The sequence below is a fragment of the Talpa occidentalis genome, unplaced genomic scaffold (assembly GCF_014898055.3).
Source record: "Talpa occidentalis isolate TD23 unplaced genomic scaffold, MPIMG_talOcc4v2.1 talOcc4.9, whole genome shotgun sequence".
NCBI classification, from domain to species: domain Eukaryota; kingdom Metazoa; phylum Chordata; class Mammalia; order Eulipotyphla; family Talpidae; genus Talpa; species Talpa occidentalis.
In genome coordinates this window covers 76190112-76203494 of record NW_023605305.1, presented here as the reverse complement: position 1 = coordinate 76203494, position 13383 = coordinate 76190112, and positions in this window count along the sequence as shown.

The following is a 13383-nucleotide window of genomic DNA, read 5'->3' as shown; positions in this document are numbered from 1 at the left end:
GACAGTTTTCATACAGGGTGGTGGCGAAGTTCTTCCTGAGAGGGAAAGAAGGTGTGGTCATGCAGTCCTCCGCCTATTTGTTAAAAATGAGTGCCTCCCACACCAGTCTCGGCAAGATGCTGGCCTGCTTGAGGCCACAAGCACTCCAGGCGGAGGGGAGACCTGCTGCCACACTTCCTGGGCATCAAGGACTGTGCCCAGGGTCACTTCACTCTCCTCCCCAGCAGTCTGTGCCCTCACTTCCCAACTCTGGAAGCCGTTCCCCAACTGCCCCCACTGATCTGCAGCCCCTCTTTTTTTTTTTTAAGATTTATTTATTTATGTATTCAAGAGCTGGGGTACAGGCCAGAGGTGCAGGAGTGAGAGGATTCACCAGAGACAGAGTGGGGAGCAGAACAGGCAGACTGACTGAAATACACTGCTGAGGGGAGCAGCAGGCGAAACAGGAGAGGTCTGCTGAGCCATGGGGTAGCTCCCTGGCTGGGGATCATACTCGTGCTACACAGGCTGCGGATAGCTTCATAGGTTGTGTCTTAACCCCTTGAGCCACCAGGGAGTCCCCTGCGACCCCTCTTATTAAAACATTTTTTAAATTTATTTTTGCAAGTCTCCCTTGTGGTGCAGGGGATAAAATCTCAGCACTATCAAGCTATCGCCAGTCACTGTGGTAGAAGTTCTGTCCCTGGCCAGGGAGCTACCCACATGGCGCAGCAGACCTCACCTACCTCACCCGCTGCTCCCCTCAGCAGTGTATTTCAGTAGATCTGCCTGTTCTCCTCCCCACACTGTCTCCGGTGATCCTCTCAACCTCCCCCCCGCCCCGACTCCACACACACCTCTGGCTTACATCCCAGTTCTTCTATGCATAAATAAATAAAAATAAATTTAAAAATTAAAAAAATTATTTTTGTGTAGAAGAACTGGGGTGTAGGGCAGAGATGCAAGGGGTGAGAGGCTTCACCAGAGACAGAGTGGGGAGCAGAATAGGTGCATTTACTGAAACACTGCTGAGGGGAGCAGCGGGTGAGACAGGAGAGGTCTGCTGCGCCTGTGGGTCATCTCCCTGGCTGGGGATCAAACTCAGACCATAGCGTGACCACCAGGGAGGCTCTGCAGAACCCCTCTCTAATGCTGTACCCTTCAGCATTTAGTATTAACACTGGGCTTCTGCACAGTCTTACAAACTCACTGACACCAACCCACCTGATTCTCAGATGACCCCCGGGAGGGCCCAAAGACAAAATGACTAGCCTAAGGTCACCCAGCTAGTAAGAGGTGGAAGCCAGAATTTGAATCCTGATCAGCTTGTCCAGTTCCAGCATCAAAAACCTCCTCATGGTAGAGCCCCTCTGCTTACCCAACTTGTGAGCACCTACAGGCTGAGTTGTATCTGTTTTCATTCTACTGTTTCAAATACCCCCGATCCCAACATTTAGAAAGGGCAGTGGCACAGGGGTTGGAGGTGGGGAGGTCTGCACACTGCTGATTAGCAGTCTGTGGCCCCAAGGGGAGGCAAGGTGAGAAATCTTCCCGGGGAGGACAAGACTGGGAGAGGAGGCGGAGATGGCCTCTGAGCTGCTTTTTGGCTCTGGTCAGTCTTACCTTTGCACACTTCCAAGATAGCCTGCCCTGGCGGGCAGTCCCTGGGGCTGCGGGGATGAGGTTTAGGGCAGGGTGGGCCCAGAAGCAATAGGGAGGGCCAAGTGTATGAGCTGGGGAAGGGAAACTGGAGAGGACTGGCAGGATGGGGAGTTCAGCTGGGAAGAAATGGGGAGCAGCAGGGCAGGGCCTTTGTGCTGGGACCTGCGGGGGGGCCTTATGGGTCATGGTGAGACTTGGGGAAAGTCTCAGTTACTGGACTTCCTGCCCCAACCTGGGCTTTAACCAGCCATCCCTCAGGCCTCCCTTCCTTCAACCCCCTTGCACACGACCTGCAATGAATCCCAGAGCTAAGTTCGCTCACCCGACAGGGCCACTTCCAGGGTCACTCATACAGAAGTCTTTGTGCAGAGACTGGGTGTGGGACACAAGTGCTAGCAGGTTGTAGCGGGTGCTCTCACTTATATCCCACCCCCGCGGCCAGCAGTGGTGTGGTCCTCAACCGTCCCTCCATCCTCCCACCCCCTATCTCTAGGAACAGTCCCCTCAGAGCCTTGGCCACTCCTGCATACCTCCTCACACCTTCCCTCGTTCTTCCCCTAGGAAGTTTGCAGGTCTGAACCCCCTCCTCTTTACCCCAGTCCCCTTGGCCTTCAGCCTTGCCCTACTGAACCTTTCTTTTAAATAAGCTCAGAGGTTGGTTGGTTGCCCCCATGAAGTCAGAGTCAGCGCCCCTGCGTGCCCCATCACCCTTAGTGCCCATCTCCAGGCCTTGGGGACCAACCTCCTGAATTCCCACAAGCCTGCATGTGTGTATGCGTGAGGGAGAGACACAATGCCTCACTGGGTGACTCCCAGCCTTTCCCAGCACTCCCTTTGTTCAAAACTAGCTGAGAGCCAGTTAAGTGAGACCTACTGGGTGGACTCAGCAGCAGCTATTGCAGTGTCCCTGTCCTTCCTAGAGTGGTTACGTGCTGCTCCCCAGCCACCCTGGACCTAGTGTCTCTATGGCTGTCGGCACACTTCCCAGAGGCTCCTCCCCAAACCCAGCCTCCCCGGCAGGAGCACACCAAACTCAACTGAATTTCTGTCTCTATTTCCCAACTCTCCCAGCCCAGTGGGGCTCCAAGCACAAGCTATTTCCTACCTCCTTGCCTTCACATGTTATTCACTCTCCACCACCCGCTCCTTCACACTCCTTAGACTGACAACCCTGCTTATTTTTCAGCCCCCCTGGGAGGCCCCTTAACTCCCCAAGGTGGCCGCGGCTCCCACCCCGTGATCCACAGCACCTTGTCTGGGCTTCAGCGCAGCACTCTGAATGCTGCCCTGTCACTCTTGGTGTGTCTGCCTCCCTGCCAGGCCCCTCTCCTCATTTTCCCCTTCAGCACAGCTCCAGCATACAGTAAGTATGTAATAAATGCCTCCTGCCTCAATGAGCTGACAAGGAGGCAGGAGTGAGAGAAAAGGTGTGGATGTGAGGAGTACTTGAAGGAAGAAGTGATGGTTTTGATGTGGCCCATTTGGGGCAAACGTAGGACAATGCTCAGCATTGAGTTCCCGGGAGTTTAATGATACTGCTAATGTCAGTGAAGAAGCAGGGACACAGAGCAAGACTTGAGTTTGATGTTGAATGAGTGGCTATCTGAGTCCCCTCCTGTCTAGGGAATGATCACCTCCTGCGTTTGGGAGAGGGGCTGTGCTTATGCAACCACAGAAGCTAGAAAATGGGGCGCTGTCCCAGCCTCTTGACAGCAGGGACTGGGCACATTGTCCAGGGGTAGTGTCAGATGCATGCACTGCTTGACACATCTGAGTGCCAACAGCACCACCAAAGGTACTTTGAATACGAACCTGGAGTCTATAAGAGGTCAAGGCTAGAGAAATGAGTGAGAGTTTATAACTCCAGATGATGATGATGTGATAAAAGTGAATAAGTGCGGGCCTCCCTGGTGGCCCAAGAGGTTAAGACTTAGCACCGCAAAGCTATCCACAGCCACTGCAGCACCACATGCCGCATGAGTTCAATCCCCGGCCAGGGAGCTACCCACATGGCGCAGCAGGCCTCTGACTCACCCACTGCTCCCCTCAGCAGTGTATTTCAGTCAGTCTGCCTGTTCTGCTCCCTGCTCTGTCTCTGGTTAATCCTCTTATCCTCCACATTGCTGGCCTGTACCACAGCTCTTGTATGCATATATAAATAAATCTTTTAAAAAAAATATGTACACCAGGGAGACCCCATAAATAAATAAATCTTAAAAAAAAGTGAATAACAGTAAGAAAAAAAGGAAGAGGGCCTCCCTGGCGGCGCAAGGGGTTAAGACACAGCACTACGAAGCAATCCGCAGCCACTGCAACATGAGTTTGCAACCAAGCCAGGGAGCTGTCCACATGGCACAGCAGACCTCTCCTGTCTCACCCGCTGCTCCCCTCAGCAGTGTATTTCAGTCAGTCTGCCTGTTCTGCTCCCCACTCTGTCTCTGGTGAATCCGCTCACCCCCTCACCTCTGGCCTGTACCCCAGTTCTTGTGTGCATAAATAAATAATCTTTAAAAAAAAAAAGAAAGAAAGAAAGGTTGATAGCAGGCCCCTGAGAAACACTTTGAGCTGGAGGACTGGTGCAAACAGAGAATTGAATGAATCAAACCTAGAATGAATCGTCAGGGATATAACAGAAGAACCGAAGGCCAATGAAAACAAGATGGACATCAATATGAAATGCTTCATGGAGGTCACCAAGTCTGACTACGGCTGCTGGTGAGGAGGCTGTGAGTGTCTCTGTTTCATCAGAGTTGTGAAGATGGATGTCAGGCTGTCTACTGAAGTTCTACAGAAGACCTTGGGCTTCACCTCCAGGGCACAGCAGCCCTTCACAGTCCCAGATATGCCCTCAGATAATGGCCGACTGTACCCACCCACTACCTCTCCACCCTCCTCATGCACTCCCAGTGGTGAGTGCCCAGTACTTTTCACAAGTCCTCTCACAGGAGCCTGGAACTAACGCCAGCACGAGACTCCTCTACCTCCCCTACTCCTGGGTGGAACCTCACATCTCTCCTGGGGAGGACTTTCCTCATCTCTCCTTCCTGCCTTCTCTCCGCATTTCCATTGGCAGGGAGACTCAACAATGTTCCTGATCAGCCAGGAAGATGATCTCATCTTCCTCCAGGTCCACCACTCAGAGAGGGCTCCCCTCTATACCTGCCAGGGTCGGCCATTTTATAGGCGCCAGCTACCTAAGATGGCGGCTTCCCTCTCTCCCTCTGCTTCCGTTCCCACAGCCTGGCCTCCTACCCTTGCCTCTTTCTTTCTGAAGCCCGAGTCCAACAAGGTGGGGGGCCAGGTTGGGGAGCCAAGGCCGGAGGAAGCAAGACAAAAAAGGACAGAAAAGCCAGCCCCTTGGCACCTCTCTTTGGCATTTGAGTCCAGCTCAGAGAGGGAGGGCAGAAGGGAAGAAAGAAAGTAGTGTGAGTTTTTATTTCTGTCCTCTTCCTGCCACCTCCCCCCCACACACGCACACTTTGATGAAAACAAAATCTCTCTCCCTTTCTCTCTTCTCTAACCCTCCCCCTTTTTTCCTGGCTCCTACCATGAGCCTCCTGGAATGCAAATGAGTTGTATTATGCAAATATATGCAAATCAGGCTTAACGAGCGGAAGGAGGGGGCAGAATGCCTAATGAGTAATGGCGGAGGGTGCAGATGGAGGGTGGCAGAAATGATCCCCTTCTCTTCTCAGTTCCCACAGCCTGGAGACTTGCTGGGAGTAGTGGGGTGTCCCTCATTTCTGGGAAGGAGTAGAAGTTCAAGGACCCATCATTACAATGAAGAAGACCTAGGATGGCTTTGGCTATGAGTGAGGGACAGATGAGCTTGAGGGAAGAGAGGGTTAAGTAAAAGGGACTTGTGCTCACTTGTGCATCATTGCCCAGGGACTCTGGATACACCAGATTCCCTGCCTCTATGGCTTGCTGATGGCAGAACATGGTGCTGAAAAGAGGGTGATGCTTATGCATGCCTAGGCCTATGCATCAGAAAGGATTCCCAAGGGAAGATTCCCAGCCAGACCCAGGTTCTTCCTGAGGGTAGGGGTGAAAGCTGTCTCTCTTTGTGCTTTGGAAGATTTGGGGGGGAGGGTTGGTGGTTGCCATGGCAATGTAGCATGGAACACCCACCTTCCCAACATCCAGCCCCAGAGGACCTAGGAGTTGGGGGGGGATAATAGATTGACACCCTCTGATACCCCCACCACCTGGCACTGCCAGCCGGAGATGGCGGCATCAAATCCTAGAGATAATGGCCCCTTTGTTTCTAGGCTCATGGTGTTGGGGGAGCAGGCCTGGGCACACAGAAGGGCCTTTCCCAGGCTCTGTTCCAGTTTGCATGACTCTTGTCGGACTCTGGAGACTCCTTGTGGCCATCCACTGGCCTCTGGGCCCTGGCAAATGGGTGCCCCCTTGCCTTTTCTTCCATGAGTTTGCCAGCTCCTGCTAGGTATAATGTCCTCTGCACTTCTTCTTGAGATATCTCTTCCCAGCCTCCTCAGACCATCAGTTCCACCTCTCTCTTGCTTGCAGGGACACCCCACAGGCCTAGATATGCATTCTGCCTTCTTTTGCATGGGTGCAGCCTGTGAACTCTCCCTGCTAACATTAGACCCGCTCCACCAGCTCAGCCTTCTAAAGGACAAAATAGTCAGGGCCAAGTTGGACCTTAGTATTTCCACTAACCAGCTGGGTGATCTTGGTTATACCTTTTCTACTCTCATTTTAGAATCTGTAAAATGAAGGATATAGGACTGGTGCTTTCAAAACTCGTTTTAAACCTGATCCATACACTCTGTATCTTACATGAACTTAGGTTAAATCTTTCCTGAAACCTAACCACTTTCGTTCCCGCTGCTGGGGCAGCCCGTCTCATTCAGACTTCCCAAAGAGGACAAACCCAATTTCCTGAAGATGAAATCCTAACTGCCCTCAGCCTTTTCTTGTGCCTGAGATACCACAGCTCCCTACAAACAAGGGGAGGGGAGGGCAGAAAATACAAAACCAAACTGGAGTCTTTGATATCTGACCCTGCAGAGAGGAGGACCCCTTTCCTAACTCTCCCCAAAAGGGTCAGCACTGTCATCGCACTCACCGCCCGGGAGCTGTCCATGGTGCTGGATGCGGCCCTGGTGCACGCGTGGAGCAGAGAGCGCGGCAGGGTGGTGGAACACCCACCCACCGCAGGTAAGAAGCTAAAGGGAAGAGAACAAGCAGAAACATTTGGAAGCAGTAAGGAAAAGGGATGACGTATTCCTGAAGAAATTTCCCCTCTCTGAAGATCTCCAAATTGCCAATACTACTTTGGGGAAGGGCAAGCATAAAAACCAATGAAACTCTGAACCTCCTACCCCAACAACCCAAATGACTTAAGTGTCCTAGATGAGCTCAGTCCTCATGTTGGCTTCCTCATTTGGAAATACAAAGGAGATGGAGTCACAGCTCTTGCCCTTGGAGAGAGGAGTGCTTATATTGAGGTAGGAGACAGGGCACACTTCTCTAATTTCATCCTAAAGTGTAAGCTCCAACAGGAATTTAGTAATAAAGTTGAGAAGATACAGGGGAAGATACACAATCTGCCTGATGCTATAGATATCAGGAGCTTGGGAAGGGGATGTAGGAAAAGACATGTGTGTGCCTGCAAGCACAGGTGTGTGTACGTGCGTGTCCCAGGCAGAGACCCTAACTCTAGCTGCACATTAGAAACACCAAGGGAGTTTTAAAATGAGACTGCTGCCAAGGCATCATCCCCAGACACTCTCTTTTCATTGGTGTGAAGCTGAGCCCAAACACAGTATTTTTTTAAAAGCTCCCCAGGTGATTTTAGTGCATAACCAAGTTGAGAATCACTGGCCTGGAGGAAAAGCAGATAAGACAAAGTGCATGGGTTGAGTCTGATCATCTGGAAGAAGAAGCGAAGCTGATACCCCTGGAGGGAAAAAAAAGAGAGATGGACATGCGAGTAATTCCCTTTTGCTAGGAGTTCCCAATGGCCCCAGGTCTGGCACTCAGGTGTTGGGCTTGTCTCATCTGTATTGTGGAAGCTCAACCCACCCCAAGGCAATGAGATGAACTGTTTCCCTACCCCAGTCCCTGGTGCAAAGACAGGGAATGGGTGCAATGACCCTGAGGGCGTGCTACTCCCCTTCACCCAGAAGGTCCCCAGGGAGGCAGTTGTGGAAGGTAAACAGTAACAATGGTTTCTTTCAGTGTCCAGATTCCAACCCTTCAGTCCAATTAGCAGACACAGCAAACAGCAATTCAGCTGCCTTCAACCGCTGTCATAACAAACTCAGAGCAGCCTTAATGGGGGGATTAGGGCAGGAGGAGGGGGGTGTCGCTCTAAGTCCTGGGAGAGCCTGGGTGGCAAGGACCGATTCCCCTTTTCTGAACTCTCTCCTATCTAAATATGCACCCACCCACCTTTACCTTCCTTAACCCTGCTCCTCATTCCCCTCAAAGCTCCGAGAAGGTTTTTATAGTTTTCTCTATTCTTTCCTTCCAATGATTTTAAAACATTAACCTAACCTCATTTATCAACTTGGGAAACTGGAACATGCTGCCTCTGGATGAGATAGTGCCATAAACCCCAAGATATTTGAGGTCTCAAAGCAAAGGAAAGGAGGTCCCCAGGACACCGGGGTGGAAAGGACATTAAGAAGCAAACATCAGTATTCCAGCCACCAAACTTTGGGAGGTGGAAACTTAAAGGACCTCCAAATGTAGGAGACTAGAGGAGCCTGTGCTTCACTGGTGGGCTGCCAAACTTGGGAATTGGAGTTGGGATGATAGGCACGGGGAGACAAGAGGCAAGGAAACTCCCCTTAAAGGCATTCAGTCATAAAGCAAAGTCCACATGCTGACAGGCAGATAGCTATTTGGTTCATTAATATACTACGTCCTCTAGCATGTCCTCTAATTTAATAAGCTGTGTTTTTAGTAACTCTAGCTTAATGAAATAAACTTGGAATTATCATTTGCAATGCCATATTTACATGTGCCATACTTTCTATCCACATAAGTCAGCTTTCCAGTCCTAAGTACTCTTCCAATAAGTGGCCAGATCTAAGGTGAAGGAACACAATGGGCCATTCTGCCATGTGGGACTCTAGCCTCTTCCCTTAATAAGCTTCCCAAGCACTATTCCTCCTCTCGAGGGCTTCAGACATTGCCTACCTAAGTCCCCAGGAGTCCCTCCTCAACTCCAAAGCTGGGAAAGGAGGAACATCCTCAAATTTAATTTTTTTTAAGATTTATTTATGTATGCATGCAAGAACTTGGGTACAGGCCAGAGGTGCAGGGGGGTGAGAAGACCCACTAGAGACAGAGTGGGGAGCAGAATAGGCAGATCTACTGAAATACACTGCTGAGGGGAGCACCGGGAGAGACAGAAGAGGTCTGCTGCGCCATGTGGGTCAGCTCCCTGGATAGGGATAGAACTTGTGCTGCAGTGGCTGGGGATAGCGTCATAGTGCCTGAGACTCAACCCCTGCGCCACCAGGGAGGCCCAAATTTAAATATTTTGAGATCCGTAGTCAGGAATATGTCAAAGAACTGTCCTTTCTGCATTCTAAGATACTGTTACCTGCTTTCAAACAGTCAATCCAAACTATAGCCTTTAACCCTCCTGCAGTTTAAATATTACTCTTTACCCATGGGTATCATAGCATATAAGATATGTTTTTATATATCTTAATATATATCATAACATCTAAGATCTTTTATACAGAATTCTTTGTTCCATATAACAACCCTAAGGGTATAAATTCTTATCCCCATTATACAAATAGTGCTGAGGCTTAGAGATCCGAGTGCCTGGTGACTTACACCTAAACACAGTCCTCAGTTCAGTCTCATCCGTTCTTTCTATCCCCACCCGCACCCCCAGGGCCTGCTAACTGCCATGATTCTTATGTAAGGTTCTTTCAGCAAGACCCTCTGAAGCCTAGGATTGGGAAAAAAAATTGTGGCATGATGAAGGTGTGAGTGACAATGCAAACTTGAGTCAAATATTTCAGATAAAATTCCCTTGAACTCCTGAACTTGAAATTCAATAGGAGGTTATTGGGATGAAGGGCTGAGGAGAGAAATGGGTAAAAAAATGAATTTAGAATTTGCTTTCCAGTAGAGGTAGGTGGATGTTGCAAGATCTGAATAGAACTAAAAATTCTTTAGACACTACAGTAGTACAATGTTACAAAAGAACATTTTCTAACTAGTAACTAGTGAGGTCCCTCTAAGCCTCTTTCAACCCAACTTCCTTGAACCCCCACCCCACCAGTTCTCCTTACTGGGTTTAGATGGAGGAGGCACTGTCCCTATAAAGAGGGGTGCGGGGTGGGGGGAGAACAGGAGGTGGGAATCAGTGGTATCACTGATGTCTTCATTTGGAAAACTCCTCCAAATCTCTGAGTCTCTGTTTCTCTAGAAGTTTTTTATGCCTATGTAGCCAGACATGCCTAATCTCACACGGGAGCTTCCTATCCCCCTGCCCCCCATCACACACATCCAATCCAGGTCACACACCACTCAGTTTTTCACCTTCATCAGCAGACACACACAGCACACAGTCACCCATCATTCTCCTGGCAACCTGCATACACACCCACACCCTATCTACATGTAAGGCAGATACAAACTGTCACCCCCACATTCCTCCTGGCCTCTAATCCCCCTTTCCACTGAGGTCCTTGTTTTGTAGGATGTGAACCTCCAAACTGCCAGTTTCTCAAAGCCAAAATTCTATTTTGGAGACCCTGTGGTCAAATGTGCTAATAGGATACAACAATAAAAACATAAACCCATTCTGATTAATAACATAGGTTCTTAGATTCATATGGACAAACCTTAGCAGATCCCAAATACATATTTCCAACCAGCAACATTAAAAGTAAAAAACAAAAAAGCACAGTTTTCTTGGTTGTTCTCTTCCCCTGATCCCAACTCACCCTCTCAGATCTTCCTGCAGGCAAGGGTAGAATGATGAGAAAAGCTCTGGCTTTGAAACCACTGGGTGACATTAGCAACTCATTTGAGTTCTGTGGTTCCTCATCTGTAAAATGGGGTTAATGACAGTTATCTCACTGTGTTGGTGGGTCAAAGAAAGGCATGTAAGCAGAAAGCCTTTACCCAGGAAGTGTGGTGTGCCGTTAGGGATTATTAGTCCCCAGCCCAAAACCTGCTCCTTTTCTCCCTAATCTGACATTTAATGCCCCCCTCAAAAAAAAAAAAAAAAAAAAAAGAAGAAGAAGAAGAAAAAGAAAAGACCCATACACATAAAAACCAAATTGCAAACAGCTGAAAAAGCAAGAGGCCATTAATCTCTTTCCTCCAAACCCCTGATGGGAGGAAACATATGAACTGTAGGCTCTCTGAAGCCCAGTTTTTTTTAGTTTGGATTCCCCCAATATTCTCCCACATAATATATAATTGAATTATAAGCTTCTAGCTATAAAATCAGTTCCTGGGAGGAAAATTTAAATTTAGAGAGGAAACTAGTGTCAGTACAAGGTCATTTTGTTCAGTTCTCTTCACTTTTACTCCTTATTACACCTGCCCTGTGTTCTGCAATGCCAAGGGGTAGGGGACTCAATGGGGAGGAGTAAATGCAGAGGGGGCTAGTCCAGATTTGGCTACACTTACTTTCACTCTGCCAAGTAGCTCCAGACCATCCTCCTCTCAACTGTATCTAAAGCTTTTGCTTAAAATATTTAGGTCAGGCCAGATAAACGGATTCTTTTAGGAAAGGCCCTGACTAATCTCTCTAATTCTTTGCTTTCTCTGGGCAGTATAAATACTAAGCTACAAATTCCTTTGTGTTTGAGTGCCTTGAGGCCATTTGCTCTTGGCTCTGATTTCCAAGAGAGTGAGGGTGGGGTGGGAGGGCAAGGTGTCCTGAAACCCCAACTCAACCCCTTTGAGCAGTGAGGACAAAGCTGGCATGAGCTGTTTTTCAAGACAGCAGACTCAGGTCCTGGGTAGCAAGGAGGAAAGATGATGGAGACAAGGAACTGAGAAAGACTGCACTCCTCGGCCCCTGAAATCAGGCGGGACAAAAAGGTGCCTGGGGGGAGGAGGCATCATGTTCTCTTTTTTGAATCCCTACCCCCACCCCAGTACCTGCAGGCCACCTCAACTTATGGCCATTATACCAATGCCCAGCTCCCAAGCAAGCTGGACAAACCGATGTGGCTTCAGGGGGCCACGAAAGCTGCACAGCGTTCTCTCTCAGGTGACTTCCCCAGACCCTCCCGGCCCAGCAAGAGCTCCCCATAGCCCACAGCCTGGGCAAACGGGACAGGGCCCGGCACGGGCCGGAATAACCCTGCCACTACCTTCAACAGATCCCCCTTGAAGCAGCATCTCCGGCAGTGACCCAAATGGCAGGCGATGGCGGAAAAGAGCCCAAGTAGTAGCCACAAAGCTCCTTTCCCGCTCCAGACTCACTGGGGGAAAGACGGTGACCTGGCTCAAGTCAAACGGGACGGCGACTCCTACCTGCGCGGGCCGGGGTGGAGGGGTGAGGTCGCCCAGCCGGTGCGGCCATGAAGCCCGCTCGCCGCGGGGTCCTCTTCTCGCCTCCCGCGGCCCGGCGAGTCCTCGCGGCTCTCGCGCCGACTCAGGCCCCCCGCCCGCGCGCGGCCAGCTCCCCGGGCCCCTCTGCGCAGTGTATGGGGTTATTTTTACTTTCGGTTATCTAGCTTTATGAAGACTCCACACCACTCATACAGCTAGATAACCAAAGATAACAACCAACCCCGCCTCCTGGCTGCCGCCGCTTCCACGCAGCCCCTCGGCCGCCGCCAGCACCGCCGCCGCCCGGCCGCCCGCGGGGCCAGGGGAGGCCGCCGTGGAGATGGGGCCGGAGAGAGCCCGGTGCGCGACGCCAGGGCTCGGTGACACGGGGACACGGGCAGGACAGCGACCGGCAAAGAGAAAGGCGTGCAAAAGGCGCCGCGGCCGGTGGGGTCTTAGTCGGGGGTCGTCCCCAGACTCGCACCTCGAAGCTTCCGACGCTGGGCCTCGGCTCCCCACTCCCCCAGAGGCGGGACCCCGCCGGCCCCCCGGAGGAGGTCCTCGCGGACTTTTCGTGCCACCCGGGTAAGCCGCGGGGACGCAGGCGGAGGCTGCCCCCTCCGCGCGGGGTCTCCGCGCCCTGCTCGGGAAGATCCGGGGTGCAGTCCAGAGCCGGCGCCTTAGCTTTCCGGAGCCGGAGTCTCCGCGCGGGGGTCGCAGAGCCGGGGCGCGAAGCCGGCCCCCCCACACCTCCCAACTCTTGCGGGCGGCGAAGGCGAAGCCGAGCTGGTGCCGGGGAAGGGGCTGGGTCCCACTCGCCGGCTAGAGGGGGAGGGGGCCCGCGAACCCTGGGGGTAAAAATCCTGGAGGTGTCCCAGAAGGAAACAGGGAAATCCCGGCAACCCAAAGAGCGAGGGAAGCCTGTGGGGGCAGGGTGGGAGGCGACCCAGAGACTCCCAGGCGAATCTCTCAAGGAGACACGGGCGAGGACCCACCCGGGAGAGGATTCCGGAGAACACCCCCAGGACGGGGTGGGGGAAGGCAGGCGGAGGCCGGCCCGGCAGGTGAGCCGAGTCCCAGGCCCGCGGGACCTCCCCCCTCCCCAGCCCCCCGAGAAACGGCTTAGTACAAAGAGGTCCAGGCATCACCCCGGCTGTGAAAATGGCCGGGGTCCCGGGTGAGAGGTGTCCCAGGGGCTGGCGGGGATTCCGATCGGGAAGAAAATCC